This window comes from Mirounga leonina, unplaced genomic scaffold (genome assembly GCF_011800145.1).
Source record: "Mirounga leonina isolate KUSES-001 unplaced genomic scaffold, KU_Mleo_1.0 Mir_180, whole genome shotgun sequence".
Lineage (NCBI taxonomy): Eukaryota > Metazoa > Chordata > Mammalia > Carnivora > Phocidae > Mirounga > Mirounga leonina.
The window spans coordinates 29,433,840-29,448,651 of record NW_023270469.1 but is presented as its reverse complement, the minus strand read 5'-3'; the positions used below and the strand labels follow the sequence as shown (position 1 = coordinate 29,448,651).

Genomic DNA, 14,812 nt, shown 5'->3' with positions numbered 1-14,812 from the left:
AGGCCTCTTGGCTTTCGCAGCCTATTACATTAAATTTCCCATCAAACCATGTCAGCCTCTGAGGTCACAGATTTCGAGAGAAGCTTTAGATATTTTGCCATCTGACTTCACGGGCAGGTGTTTTCTAAATTGCTTTTAGGTTTGTTTTTCCAGTGTCAGAAATCAGATTGAACCTATTTAAAAAAACTCAGACGGTGAGCGCTCATCAGGGTAAGAACAAAGCGGAGTTTGAGGCACGCCTGAACTGGAGAGTGTGCGTGTGCGTGTGTGTGTGCGCGCGCGCGCCCGCAAACGTGCACTTGTATTTCGGTTGACCTTTCAAAGGGAAAGCAAAGCCTTCCAACCAGACTTCATCCCCGACCCCACCCGGTGAGTAGAGTGTCTTGTTGACGATCTGTTTTTCTAACACTTACTGAAGCCCCCAAAGACGGCGTGGCTGCCCTGGTGAACAGAGCTATGCGCCACTGACCTTGACTTTGGAGGGATCTGTGAACCTGTGGAGTGGCATTAGAAGGTGGCCCTGGTTGAGGACTAGCATGTCTTCTTGCAGGGTCCTCGAGCGAGTTTCAGGTGGCCATAAAAACGCAGTGTTTGTTTTGGTGGGTTAGTTTGGGCCTGCTGTTGTGGGATGCCAATCAAGGAAACGCAGAAACCTTCCTCCCCCAGCAACATGGCCACGGGCACCACGTTGCTGTCGGAATTACATTCGGAAGGAGCCCTGTGGAGGGAAAGGGAACTGGGGGCTCCCTTTAAAAATAGAAGAGAAATAAACGAGCTGCTGTGTTTTTGAAGCCGTCAGTTCGTGAAAATGATTAAAAATCATTTGGCACACCCACTGTACCCTCGCCGTCATTATTAACGGTCAGTTCCAGCTAGTATTTCTGCTCTAAAAAAAATGACAGTGTTAAAAGCTCTGCCATTGCTGTTGGGATTTCCAGGGCCGGCACTTAGCAGCCTTGGGGTCCCTTCACTGAGTACCGGATGTGTGCTCGGGAGTCGAGGAGGAGGGGGGACCTCCTCTCTGGCTTCCTCGGTGACAGGTGTTAAACACTTGGGCGCCTCACCTGGGAGCAGGAGGCGGCGAGAGCTTGGGCGCCTTGCCGGAGACGCTGCGGTTCACGCTGGCCTTGCCCCCCTTTTTTCTTTATCATTTCTGGAGCCCCTGCAGGCTGCCCTGCCCTGAGCCCCCCATGAGCCGGGCCTCCGTGTGGGAGGAGGTGCTGAACCAGGCTGGGGCCCGAGAAGGATGGGGAAGGCGAGGCCGTGTCGCTGTTCTGTTTCCCCTGCTAGCAGCCAGAAGGAGAGAGAATCATTTGTGGCACTCTGGGGACAGTTTTGTCACCCTGACAGTAATGCTGTTATGCGGCGGCTTGACACACAGGATGAATCCATAAAGACAGATAAGTAACTGCAAAAGTGGCTGGGGATCAGGCTGAGTGCCACCACTCACCTGCAGTGACAAATAGATAGTCATGAAGGATTGGAAATCCTGCCCAACACGGAGATCTGTCAGCAGAGAGATGGAGTGCAGTCCCGGTGACAGAGGCAGCTGGAGGAAAGCGTGCGCGCGCACATGCGCGCTCCTGCAGGGGGTGCGAAGGGGTGAACTGCAGAGCTTGGTTTGGGGGTGGGGGCGGGTGGCCAGGCTTTCCTGGGAGGGGGGTGGGATGCTGGTGCAGGTGAGAGCAAAGGATTTCAACTCTGTTTTCCTTGGTGAACTGGAATTGTGGGTCTTGGGTCTCTTTATTGGTAGGTTCAGGCATATTTGGTTAAGAAGACTGTGCTTCGTTTCCGTTTTCCCTGGGATTTTTTTCATACCAATAGGGGTCCCCATCTGCAAATGAAATGAGTCCAAGTTTTGATAGTTAGCAAAATATTACTGCTAAGCTTCTGGTGTCAGAGACACCAGGCAAAGGGCAGGCGGAAGCAGGGGGCCGCGTATTTATCTTTTATGTTGGAAAGGTTTGTTATTTCTGGTTGGGAATCTGCTTTTCTTCAATGGTAGAAATTCTGAGGGACATCGCTGGAAAAAACAAGCCGTGGGCTGGATCTGCTGTCTCCCACTTGGGTTTGAGATCCAAACAGCACTGCGTCCCGCAGTCGTGAATCTCACTGTTGATATGATGCAGAATACGCTTTGTTTTCATTATTCTCGAGGTCGTGAATGCCTGGCTGTGCCCTATGAGATTCCTGGGAAGTTATGGAATAGATTTGAGGTGAAAATAAGCATAAATGGTGAGAGTAAAAGCTCCTCGGGTCACTGTCAGGGGTTGGGACAGAAGCCTCGAGATGTAGCACAGCCATTTAGAAACTCTTTTCTTTCTTTAACCTGCCGAGAATATTTTGGCCCCCGGGGATGAGCATAAATATATTGAGGACCCAAAGGTTTCAGACAGGATGGGTCCTGTGTCTTACATGCATTTTAGCAGGAGGTGGGAATGGAAGCAAACCAATATCCAAGCATCTGTTTTCTGTAACAGTGACCAGGATTGTTAGCATTAATAAGCTGGCTGCATGCGGGGTACAGAGGATCGTCTATCAAGTCCTTGTTCTGACTGTTTTTAATGTAATAATTAAAAAAAAAAAAAAAAAAAGGATTTACAGTATCCAGCTTCTTCTCCCCCTCCCTTCGAATGAGTCCTCTTGCCATATTCCTGTGCTGTCATCTTTGGCCACCTGCCTTTGTCATAGGTGGAAATGTACTTGATCTAGCTCAATTGTACTTACTTTTTACTTCTGGGAACTTAACATGGGGTACTCTTGTATCTGAAACTCTGTTTCCTCCAGAATGGTTTTGTGTAGCTCCAACTATTACAACTACTGTTACTATTACTACTTCTGTTTGAGGGCTATGTACTTGAGCATTTACTCTCCTGTCGAGGCGGGCCCTCGCCACTTTGTATTTCTTTAGAAAATCCTGGGCCCTGCTTGTTGGTTTTAAGATACTTTGTTTTAGCTTGTAATTTTTGGAGGCTAAGACTGTTTTGGGGCAACTCAGCTATAATGAAAACATTTTTTGTTTTGACCCTAGGTTCTCAGTGTGACATGTTTTGACCCTATCATTCTAACCATGATTTAAATTCTGAATTTCCAGGAGCCTTATTAAATATGTCAATTTGTGCACCAGAATGGTAAATGTTCCTGTGAACTTTGACTCCTAAAGGAAACTCTATTTCGAAAGAATAAAAGATTTTCCTGATAAATATGTTCCTCATTTTGGACTAATACTTTCAGTCTGAGTGCTGGAATGGGGAAGGGCCAACCCATTGCCTGGCCCCACTTGCTACCTCATTCGGGGATGCGATTTTACAACCCCCGGCATTAGATTTTTATTTTGCCAAGATCACTTTCGCAATGGGATATAAATCTCCTGAGTGCACGCCTGATTACGTAGGCCTGCACGTGAATAAGAAAGAGAGTGAACCACCTGCCATCACGGGAGTGCCCAGAACCATGCCAGATAGCTGGCACTCAGTAGGCTGACAGGAGCTCTGTGGCTGTTTTTCGTAACTTGGGAGCTAAGGTCACCCTCCCTCCCAGGGCCTTTGCGATGAAATGCAAGCCAGGGGTCTTGCCCCAGCTACGTATCTCCTCACTTTGATTTGCGCAGACGCTCTTAGAAGTTGTCTGCCTCCCGCCCGCCTGTCTCACCGGATGGCCATGGCAGGGGGCGCCCCAGCCAGCGAGAGCTGGGTGCGAACACTTGTCACAGTTACTCTTTCTGTTGTCCTTTGCTGCTGCTCAGTGTGTGTGCCAGCTCTGGTCAGGACCCGGGGTACTAGCATTTGTCAATACAAAAGTGTCCCGTGGTGCTAATACCCTCCCTCAGTTTTAGCTCCAAACCCACCGTCTCCAGGAGAGCACTTCGGGAGAGAAAGTTCTCCTGTAGGGTTTAACTTACCTGGTTGTTGGCTCTCCCTTTGTTCCCCAGGTCGAACTCTTCAGAGAAAACTGAGCAACCTTTCATACTTTCCCAGGAATGGAAAAATTGTTTTGGTAATAAGATACAATTTTAAAAGATGGATATGCCCAGCCCATTTCGCATCGGGCCCATCATCATGTGGTATTACCTCCGCCTCCTCGAAGTCCTCCCCACCGTCCACCCCTGGTCTGAGCGGTCACGAGGACCTTTGGTGTGTTTGGGGCCCGTGGGCCAGCAGCAAGCACCTTTAGAAACGATCAGGAGGAGACCTGGCTCAAAGAACTTACCCAGCCGTGCTCTTTAGAGCTGACTAACCACTTTTGCACACGTTCTTTCTCTTGAGCATAGCAGTGGTACGGTTTTACCATGGGGCACCTCGGAGGTGGAGAGACCCCACTGCCAAGTGGCTGGGCTGCCACTCACCATAGCACTTTTGCGGTCCTGGGAGACACTGGGCATTGTTTTCCTGAGTCCTTACAGCAGTCCGTGTGCACTAACGAGGTGGGACAGGTGATGATGTCCCACTTTGTAAGCGGGGAGGCTGACGCTTAGTGAGGCTGACTGGCCCTCTTGGGGACACAGCAGGTAAGGAGTGACACAGTTGGGAAACGTACCCCAGACCTTCCTCCTCTTAGACCCACACCCCTTCCATTACACCAGGACTAACTCCACAGTCCAGAAAAATCTCAAGAACAAAGCTACTCTGAAGGCGCCGTAGAGCCTCACCCTTCATAGGATTCCAAATTCCTATGACAGCCAAGCTGTAGTGCCCTGGGGGAAAACTCCGGAAGGGAAGGTCTCCCTTGGCCGGCTCTTCAGGACCAGGCAAGGGAGGGCGTAGCAGAGGGCCCCACCCCTAGGGCATGCTCACCCACCCAGTTGGCAACACGGAGATGCTGCTGGTCTAGACCCACATCCGGGCACTGCTCACCTTTCGCTGACTCATGCCCGGAGTGTTTGCAAAGTGCACAGGCTGTAACCCAGAGATGGAGCAGATGTACGGAAGAAGAGTGTCAGGCGTTGCTAGGGACCAACAGGCAAGGTGTCCCTGTCAGTGGGGACAGAGAGCAGACGCTGAAGGCAGGAGCCTGCGCCATGGAAACCTCCCATCCCCGAAGCGTGTGCTTGGCTGGCAGGGGAAGGCTGCCACCCATCAGACTGGGCTGCATTTGCAAAGGTCAGGCTTTAATTACATGCACAGTTAAATGGAGATACTGTAGAGAGGTCACACTCATATTTCTTTGGCCTTCATTAATGTTATTGCTCTGTCACTTTCTCTCTCCTCGGGTTTGTAAATGAAAGTTCCTTTAATACATTTAAAAGGATTATTTATTTTTAATTGTTTTACCTCTGGAGGGAGAGGTTATTATTTTTTTTTTTTTGAGTAGTTAAAAAAAAAAAGAAACAACTTTGCCTATGCATTTCTTGCTAATTTATTTCAAACCCTGTCCTTTTTATAGTCTTATCTACTAATGGTTTTGATTAAAACACAAGCAAAAACCAGCCAACATGAACAGGTTGAATGCCACATCTGTGCAGAAGATAGCAGCTCTCTTATTTATGGCTCCAAGAAATGGAGCCTAAATTAAGCTAGCTATTGCTGGAGAGTGGATAAACGGCCATTATGAATTATCCTTAATTATAGCGGTTTCCTAAACTAATAAACCTGCTAAATCTTTATTGCAAAGGTTAGTTTACGCAGTGCATATAAAATCCGCATGTGCTCCGCATCAGCCACCAGCTGTCTGACAGTGGGTTGCGATTTTAGTGAGTGTTCACATAAATTTTATGTTGGTTATATTAACAGTCAGTCCATATCACTACCCACAGATGCCAGTAGACATAAAAATTGTTCTCTAGTGAGCCTAAATATCCCTAGAAGCTAGTTGTGTCTAATGTTCCATGTAGTATTTGTACGTGAAAGCACCAGATTGGAGAGTTATTTACAGATGAATATTTCAATCCAGTTAGTTCATATAGGCCTACTTAGCCTTCTTTGCTGGTTTATTTGTATGCTAAATAATTCACCAAAGGTTCTTGTTTACTTTCTATAGTAGTTTCTATGAAATGCAAACAAGGGAGCCAACTTTAGGTGTTCAAAAGGCTAAGCAGCTCTGTGTTTAGATGCAGGTCAGAGCAGCAAAGGGGGCCTTGCCCATGGGCTGTCACTCTCCTTTACACATCCTTCTTTCTTCCTTTCTTCCCCCACTCTTCCTGCTCCAGATATAACTGGAGCTTGCTGCTTTCATAGGAATTTTTGGCTGGGCTATCTTTAGTCTAAATTTATCTTTTTCAATACCTGCTATATGCTACCTTCGGCTTGCACAATTAACCACCCAACGCCAGCAGCAAAGAACACATTCTTGGCTTGGAGAAGCTTCCCCACAGTCCTCCGGGCTGACAAGAATAGGTCAGTTCTCTTCTATTGAAATGCCCTTGTTTTCTTCCCTTTTTTTTTTTTTTTTTGCCTTTTCCTTTTCTTTTTCTTTCTTTTCTCTCCCATGATTTTTTTTTTTTTTTCCTGGTGCATTTCCAAATCTTAAGATTTGAAAGGACAGCAAATAGGACCTTTCTCTTTTCCTGGAAAGCCCCGAGCCAGCCTGACCCCTGTCACCCTGAAGGACAGAAGAGCCAAGTCCAGCTCTAAATGATGTAGCCTTTAGCAGCCCTCAGAATATCTGTTCACCTGGGTGGGAAGGATCATTGTTTTCTGGTGAGGTGACAGTTACCTGACCCTATTGTTCACATGTCCCCATGGCTCCGTTTATATGTGAGAAATATCTATCTGCCCCTACATTTTGCAAATGTTTATGATCCTAAACATTTGCCCCTAAAGAGATTGGAAAATAGCCTCCTTCATTTTCAGCCCGGCGCTGCCAAGATCATGAGAGAGTTCAATAGCAGTGCTAACTTTTTATTTAATAATATTGATTTTATCATTTTTACTACTTACAATGGGGATTGGTCGGCTGATAGTTATTTGACCTCCCTTTGTGCATGGCTGTGGAGTGCTTCGTGAAAGCTATTGACATATATCTCTCTTCCCCCACTCCTCTTCCAGTGGCCCATCTCGGCAAATAACATTGAGATGCAGTAACTGTTCCCTGATATTGATTTCAGATTGTGTTCATCACACCCTTCCCGGGGCCAGGCCAAGAGCAGCAGTCCTGGTTCTGTAAACCCTTGACTACTTCAGGCTGAAGTATCATTTCCACCTTCCAAGCAAGAATATCAACCATATATGTTTCAAAAAAAAAAAATTACCCAGGAAAATGAAAGTGTGTTTTGATCTTGATTATTTTTTACGCATATATCATTAAACTGATCTCGTCTAGTTTTATGTTGGGCTTTTTCTGTAATTTTTTTTTTTTTTTTTTTCCCTTAAGGAATACTAGGAGATCCGTGGTTCCCTGAGCTGGTAGGAGGAACTCTGATTATATTTTAAGCTTCTGGGATTCAGAGTTTGGCACACTCAGCCAGACCCAGGGCCTCTTTGACCTTCGGTTCTCAGCCAGCTGGGGTCATTCTCACCACCTGGGCCTAAAAAAAAAAAAGTTCCATGTTTTGCCACCATGGAGTCAGTTGAGATGGCAGCACATTTAAAAGAACCCGAGGTTTAACGTTCAGGGGGCAGCCAGCCTAATCCAGTGATTATAATCACTTTTATCCATAGGAAGGACATGACACGTAGTCTGGGTGGATTTGCATACTCATTGAGAAAAACACCAAGCACAGAGCAAATAATACTGGAATCCTAAGTTTTATAGGCAAAAAAAAAAAAAAAAGGCAATAGAGAATCTGCACCAAGAGTGATTATATCTGGGTGATGGGACTGCAGGTTATTTATTTTGTCTTCGGGCATTTCTACATTTTCTAAATTTTCTTTTGTAGTTAGAAAAAAAAAAATTCCACTCAGAAGTGTTATTTTTGAAAATGGAGAGGTTACTAGAAGGATTGGAACTCTCCAGAAGATCCCCGACCGCCAGAGTGAATGCATTAGCCGAGGTGGAGATTAACTGACTCAGTGCCGTGCTAATCTTGACTCTGAGAGAAGCAGGACAGACATCGCTCCCATACCAGTGCACCTGCTAGTTCTTATTTGGTGAAGCCACTGGGGATTGTGCTAGGCTTTGCCACTGAAGTGTAAGCGCAAACCAGTTAGGAAGGAGGGCTTTGGAGTCAGACAGACCTGGGTTTGATTCTTGGTCCTTTCTTTGACCAGCCATGACTTCGAGCGAGCGACTTAACATTCTCTGTACCTCAGTCTGCTGATCTGGAAAATGGGTTATTTGAGAGACTTAACTGCCACAGTATATGTAAGCTTATAACATACCGCCTGGCGTCTAGTAAGCAGTCAGTAAGTGGTAATTTGCATTGCTGGCATCTGTATAGCAATTTCCTCATCAAACCAGAGCCATAATGGGAATTAGCATAGTCGCAGTCTGCGATTTTTTTCTTTTTTTTCCTCCATAAGCCCAACTGGGACTCAATTAAGATCTATCCAGTGTCTAATACATGTCAGATTTCCAGGACAAACCTGATTGCGTATAGCACTCTTTGATTAGAGGCAATTCGTTTTTAAGTGCATATCTAAACAAAATTTTGGCTGAATGTTTTTGGGAGGATTTTTAGAGAAATAAATGTTTCTATCAGGAAAAGAAGTTACAGGTCTTTAATTAGGGTTCTGAAACCCCCAAACACAGGCACACGCACAGATGCATGCACGCATGCACACACACACACACACACACACACCCCGCCTTTCTCCAGCAAGAATTCTTCCAGAGCAATGCTAGAAAACGTAACAGGAGCCTTTAGAATATTACCTTAGTTTTGTTTCAGGGCCAGTTGTGCTCTTCTCGAGCATTTTCCATTTGTGTGGTCGGAAACACTTCCTGAGACCTCGGGTGGCGTCGGATCCTTCCCTGCAGGCAGCCATCTTCAGGACTAAAAGCAGAGCATAAAAAGCAGCTAAATTAGAGCCTTTACACAGTTGCTGGAACTGGCTTAATGAGAGACAGCGAACATTTTGCAGGCTACTGAACTTCTGAAATGTGACAATCCAAGCAAATGAAATCATGGTACCTTTCATTGTAGTTTAATTGGACTCAAACTTGGCACGAGGGGCTGCTGAAAGCTGTATTCAATGAGATAGACAGGAATTGTACAACAACTAATTCAGCCCACACAACACATCTTACAACTGTCCAAGCTCCACACTGTGCTCAGGACTGACTCTCGTGGTCAAGAGAGGGAGAACGGCCGCGCATAAAAGCCGAGATCAGAAGGCAGACCCAGTCCTGGCATGGTGAATGGCATACCTGTCACCGTGAGTTATGCACTTGAAATAACTCAGCCTCGTGGCAGCCAGTCCAGGCCAATTTATTTTAAAGAGGCAAAAAGGAGTGAAACAAACTTGGGCCCTCTCTTCTGCCTGTTAGGGTGTCAAGATATCAGTGTCAGGGAGTCCTCTTACCAGAAGGGTGAGGGTGAGTTGAGCATAAACACGAACAAGGAGGGAAGTAGGCATGGGCCTCCCATTGAGTGGAGCGAAATGGGAATCCCGGTCGAGTAACCCAAAAAGCAGGAAATTACCCGAGCTGTCAGGAAGGGGACCAAAATCCTGTCAAGCAACAGTAAAGGGAATGGGAACCACGGGAGGGAAAGGTACGTTGGGAGGGGGGATGATGGGAAGACGCAGATCGTTTTAGGATGGGCATGTCCCGAGCCTGGAGGCCCTGGAAAGTTCAGAAGGGGATCTTGGCTTCCTTGTTCTGTTCGCGCATTGCATGAGTTCCCCGCCCCGCCCCCCTGGGGTGGAACGGACTCTGTAATTCCAGCCTCTTCTGGTCTGACCGTCCCACCTACCACTCGAGTCCACGTCCGCTGTGGTTATGGTTCTGGGTTTAGCCAGTAAGGCTGGGAGAGTGGACAAATTGGGTGCCTGCATGTAACGGGCCATCCTGGACATTGATTTTTGAAGGTTCATTAGATAAATGCTGACATCACAGATTGATGTCTCTTTAAACCAGTACCTAGCGCAGGACCATCGAGGGAATCAAAAATATTGATGTAACATGTTTGAGTAGAAGGCTCACTGGAGAATTCCCGTGCCTAAATGGGATCCATCAATTTAGGCTTTCTTTAATTATTCTAATTTCTGTGCGCTGCATCAGGCGGGGAGTTTGTCTGCAGGAACTGGTTTTTATGGGGAACGCTGCTCCCACTTTAGGGGCCAAGGAAAGCCAGACGGGGGCGCGCGTCTATTTTTCATTGTTGTTCGAGCTGCTGTTTAGTAATTAAAATTTTTGATCATAGCCTAATTTTCCCATACAGTGTGGCCATGGAATTGACAAGGGACTGATTAATGGGCCGACCCTGGGGCCAGGAGGCTGCTAGGTTGTTCTCTTGTGGAAGGCATGCTGGCAAAATAAAGTTGATGGTTTTGTTTGTGTTTAACCCTTCACCTTGGCACTATCAATACATTGAAGACATCATTTGTATCTGCAAGTGTTTCTTTAATTAAGACCTTCTAAAAATCTTTCCTATTGATTCATTCCATTATCCTATTGATTAACTGCAGTGGATCATGTACTTGGTCTTCAGCGGAAGGTAACAGTCTCCGCCGTCTGTCATGACTATAGATGCAGACCACAGGCAGCTAGCATCCAGCGCCCAGGGCTGGCAGGAGTGCCTGGCGTTCTAATGAGGCGTCGGCGGTGGCTCGGTGGGGCTCGCTGAACACCACTGAGAAAGCCAGTTGTCTCCTGCTGGAGGGGTGGCCAAGCATAAAGCGTTCCTTCCAGTTATTTATACCTCAGCCGCTTAGCGAGCAGTGTGTGGAGATGGGGTGGGGGGTCCTGGCAGGCTTGCATGGGGGATGGGGACAGAGGATTCTGCTCTGCATCTGAACTGGGAAATCTGGAGCTTTGAAACAAAAAGCAAACCCAGAAATCAAGATGCCAGGCTTGCTTCCGAGACAGGCTGTTCATCTTCCTTTGCCCCCACCCTAGCTTTGCCCCGGCTCTAGCTTTGCCCCCGCCCTTATGTTAATCAGCCGGCTCCCAGACAGGCTGCAGGTGCCACAATGGGCTTCCTGTTTGAGAGGAGCTCCCCTCTGCCTGGCTCAGAAGAAAGAGCGGGCCGCTGTTGTACCTCCTGCCGTTGGCCTCGGATCTAAATCATCCCCCGGTTTTAAAAATTAAGAAACCTGTGGCTGAATTAGCTCTTTAAACTTGGTGTTTTGAAATATTCCTGAATGTTGACAGTCACAAAGAATGCTCCTGGCTGGGGTTTGAGGACAGAAGGACTTTGGTATTGTGGGATATGCAAAATTACATGAGATCGTGCACTCAAAAAAGAACGGAAAGCACCCAGCACATAGTAGGTGCTTTCTCAATACATCAATAATTGTTGACCTGCCAACGGTTTCTTTTTCTCCTCCCATACATGTCCTGTTGCATCCCCCATGCCTTCATCCTGCAACTAGACCAGAGCAGATGGCTTTCTCAAGAGTCAGGATGCCTCTTTACCCAAATGGAATCCAGTAGAAAAGAAACAGTGTAGAAGCAGGGCTGATGGACAGGAGCTAGATTAAGTTAGAGAGTAAGATGGCTCTCTGTTCTCTTTAGTAAGTGGATGCATTAATTTTTACTCTCAGAGTGAGAGGTCCTAAGACTTTGAAGCATCTCACCTCAGCAAGGTCATAACGGTCTTCATGGTCAAGCTCGGCCTGGGTTTTCAGTAATGCCTGTGGTCCCCGAGTTCAAGCCAGTGGCTTCTTTGTCCCTGAGAAAGGAAGCAGAAAGCGCCCCCGGGTGTGGTTGGGGGTTGAGAAGGTGGGAATGGGAAAGCTGGTGGTTGCCAGAACTCTTTTTTTTTTAATATGAGTATTTAAAATAAGCATTTCCACCCTTATAGAACTTTAAAATCAAAATCGAGTGCAAATTCATGGCCGATTTGTGTTTCTCCTATCGGCTGTTATTAATTGCCAGTTGTTTGTGCCAAACCAAATGCTCAGTTTCCCTTGGCACCAAATTTCATGTTTTGGGTGTCCTACATTCTGTCCAGTGGGTTAACATTGTATAGTGGACGAACTGTTTTCTCAGGCCAGGGACCTGACCATCCCAACTGCCAGTTCTACCCTTGTAAACTTTTGCAAATGCCTCATTTCCACATTTCTGTAAAATATGTCGTTGTGTAGATACTCCAGACTCTTCTCCAAAAAAGGAAAGAAACTTATTTAGATCTACATGGACTTTTCATAAGGTAAATTATTTAGAAAATCATAGTAACATTTTTAAGGCTCAGTACTTCTGAGTTTGCTTTTTCAATGAGCATGTTTTAAGTTAAGATATTTTATCTGTGCTAATTAAAATTATTTTTTGAAAATCCAGAGAAGTATAAGACAGAAAAGAAAAACCTCCTATAGTCCCCACCGCCTTACGATAACCACCAAGAATGTTTTCGTGTACTGTCTTCCAATCTTTTTTCAGTGCATTTATATGTACATATATATATTTATATATATTTTTAAAGCAAAATTTGGGCCATAGTATTTTATAACCTGCCTGTTTTCACTTCCTGTATCACAGGCGGTTTTTCATTTCTTTAAACATTCCCTGGGAACATGATTGTTAATAGAAACTTGTATAAATATGCCGTCTTTATTTAATTTTCTTCCTACTGTTGGACATTGAGGTTGTTTTCCTCTTTTTCCCTTATCATATGAAATGCTGGGATGAATATCCTTGTCTGAGCATTTTATGTGAATATTTATCACCTTCGGATAAATTCCTTGAAATTGAATTGCTGGGTCAAAGGATGCACACATTTTTAAGGCTTCTGACACATATTACCAGAATGTTCTTTCAAAAGGTTGAACCAATTATATAGTCTCCCGCAGCAGTCTGTGAGCATGCCTGTTTTCCTGCACCTTCCCCGGCACTGGAAAGTGTGTGTGTGTGTGTGTGTGTGTGTGTGTGTGTGTGTGCGCGCGCGCGCGCGCGCTTGCAAACTGTTTCAGTTTCATAGATTAGGAAAACAGTGTCTCCTTGGCTGCATTTACATCATTTTGATTACTAATGAGGTAGAGGCTTTTTCTCATATTTAAGTAGCTATTTCTGTTTCTTCTCTTGTGAAATAATTTATCCGTGGCTTTGCCCATTTTTATTGGAATGTTTGGCTTTTTCTAATTGATTTGAAGAATATTTTTCTTTTTTTTTTATTATTATGCTATGTTAATCACCATACATTACATCATTAATTTTTTATGTAGTGTTCCATGATTCATTGTTTGCATATAACACCCAGTGCTCCATGCAGAACGTGCCCTCTTTAATTACAGGCCCATTTCATAGATAATCAGATTAGGTTGTTATAATCAGGTTGGATTTTTCAGGTAGATGTTAAGCAATATTTGGAATATCTGTTGATAATGGCAATGTCTTGAATGTACTTCTCACTTTTTAAGAAATAGTGAGTTTTAGTCTGATAAAAAAGATATATGAAAAAGAATCTGACAGTGTCAATCCAGCTTGAGTTAACTATCCCAGGATACTACCAGCATTTTATTACAGTTGTCAAAAAAAAAAAAAAAAAAAAGAAACCAACAATTTTATTGTTTTGATTATTGAGATCCAGCCACAGATCAACTGAGCAATTAAAATCTCTAAATAACATTCTCTGAATTGTCAAACAAAGGATTAGTTCCCAGTGGAAAGGACTTTTTTAAAGAGGATAGTTTTCTCTGTAATGTCTGTGTCAGTAGATGGTTGCACTAATTGGAATATACAGAAATATTTTACCAGTTTAACAATGCACGACATCCTAATAAGATTGTGATGACAAGCTTTTCTTTTTATGAAAGGTGATGTTACTGCATGCTTCTAATACACATGGGCTCATGTGTCTTCTTATGACATGTTATAAATGAAATTTTTAGGAGAAATTAATCTGTTTTAGTAAATCTTTCCTGGATGTGAAATGATTTTTTAAAAGCAGGACAACAGATCTTCAATTTCTGTTGTTTTTCTTTAAGTACTTGGAATAATATATTTTAAGGAATCTTGGGGTTGAATAGAAAGGGATCACAATTAAATGCATATTAAATTGCTCATTCCAAATCCCACTAATCTACCACGAGAATATGTGAAGCCAGGTTCTCCTGTCTTCCTTAGTTCAGGTGGCTGGCTGAGTGCAGGCTTGGGACAGTTAATGACAATCTTCCAAGACAAGCAGGACTTAACATCAATATCCCTCTCCCTGATAATCTATATACTCTGGAGGTGGTGAGCTCTGGCAGGGTTTTGATGATTTTATGATGGCTTGTGTATATTTACAGTGTGTTTAAAATACTCTTTTTAATTATCATTTGAGTGACAAAGCTTAATCTTTCGATCTTTATCTGCACCTCCTGGTGATGTATGTTTGTTAGGTAACTAAAAAGCGGGAATTTAGCAAAGCCAGAGCTTTATGCCAGTAATAAGGCTGAGGAGTCAATAGATGATTAACCCGCCTTTCTCCTCTTCTTGAGAATAAAGGAGTCACTTTATAAAATCTTTGAAGGTGGCCCAGATTTTTCAAAGCAGCATCCTAGAAACATATAATAGCTATACAGAAATGAGCAACATCTGAACAGCACAAAGCAAGCATGTATGGAAAAGAATATCAGAACATCATTTGAATACTGTTTTCAAACACACTGATATAACTGTTGATAGCCTATGACACAGACCTTGAAACTGTCCATGTCCTATGTATTTTATATATACATATCTGTTTGTTTCTGCATGTTTACACACATCTGTATATTGTATATACATAAATACCATGTATGCTGTGTATATATTATATACATATAAATTATCATATAGAGTTAAGCAACCTGCA

General features: G+C 44.4%; 1 protein-coding gene and 1 long non-coding RNA gene across 3 annotated transcripts in view; one reads left to right on the top strand and one right to left on the bottom strand.

The window, feature by feature from the left end:
- FTO (FTO alpha-ketoglutarate dependent dioxygenase) overlaps positions 1-14,812 on the top strand; it is a 373,021-nt gene that overhangs the window by 325,666 nt on the left and 32,543 nt on the right. The gene's annotated exons all lie outside the window — the stretch shown is intronic.
- Positions 1,752-9,094, bottom strand: LOC118023783. 2 transcript variants are annotated; one of them, XR_004682892.1, is made up of 3 exons: positions 9,008-9,094; positions 8,749-8,869; positions 1,752-1,834 (listed from the first exon to the last, which is right to left on the bottom strand). It is a non-coding gene; the product is annotated as an uncharacterized LOC118023783 (long non-coding RNA). The 2 variants fall into 2 exon arrangements; XR_004682893.1 differs by lacking the exon at positions 1,752-1,834 and adding an exon at positions 8,112-8,195.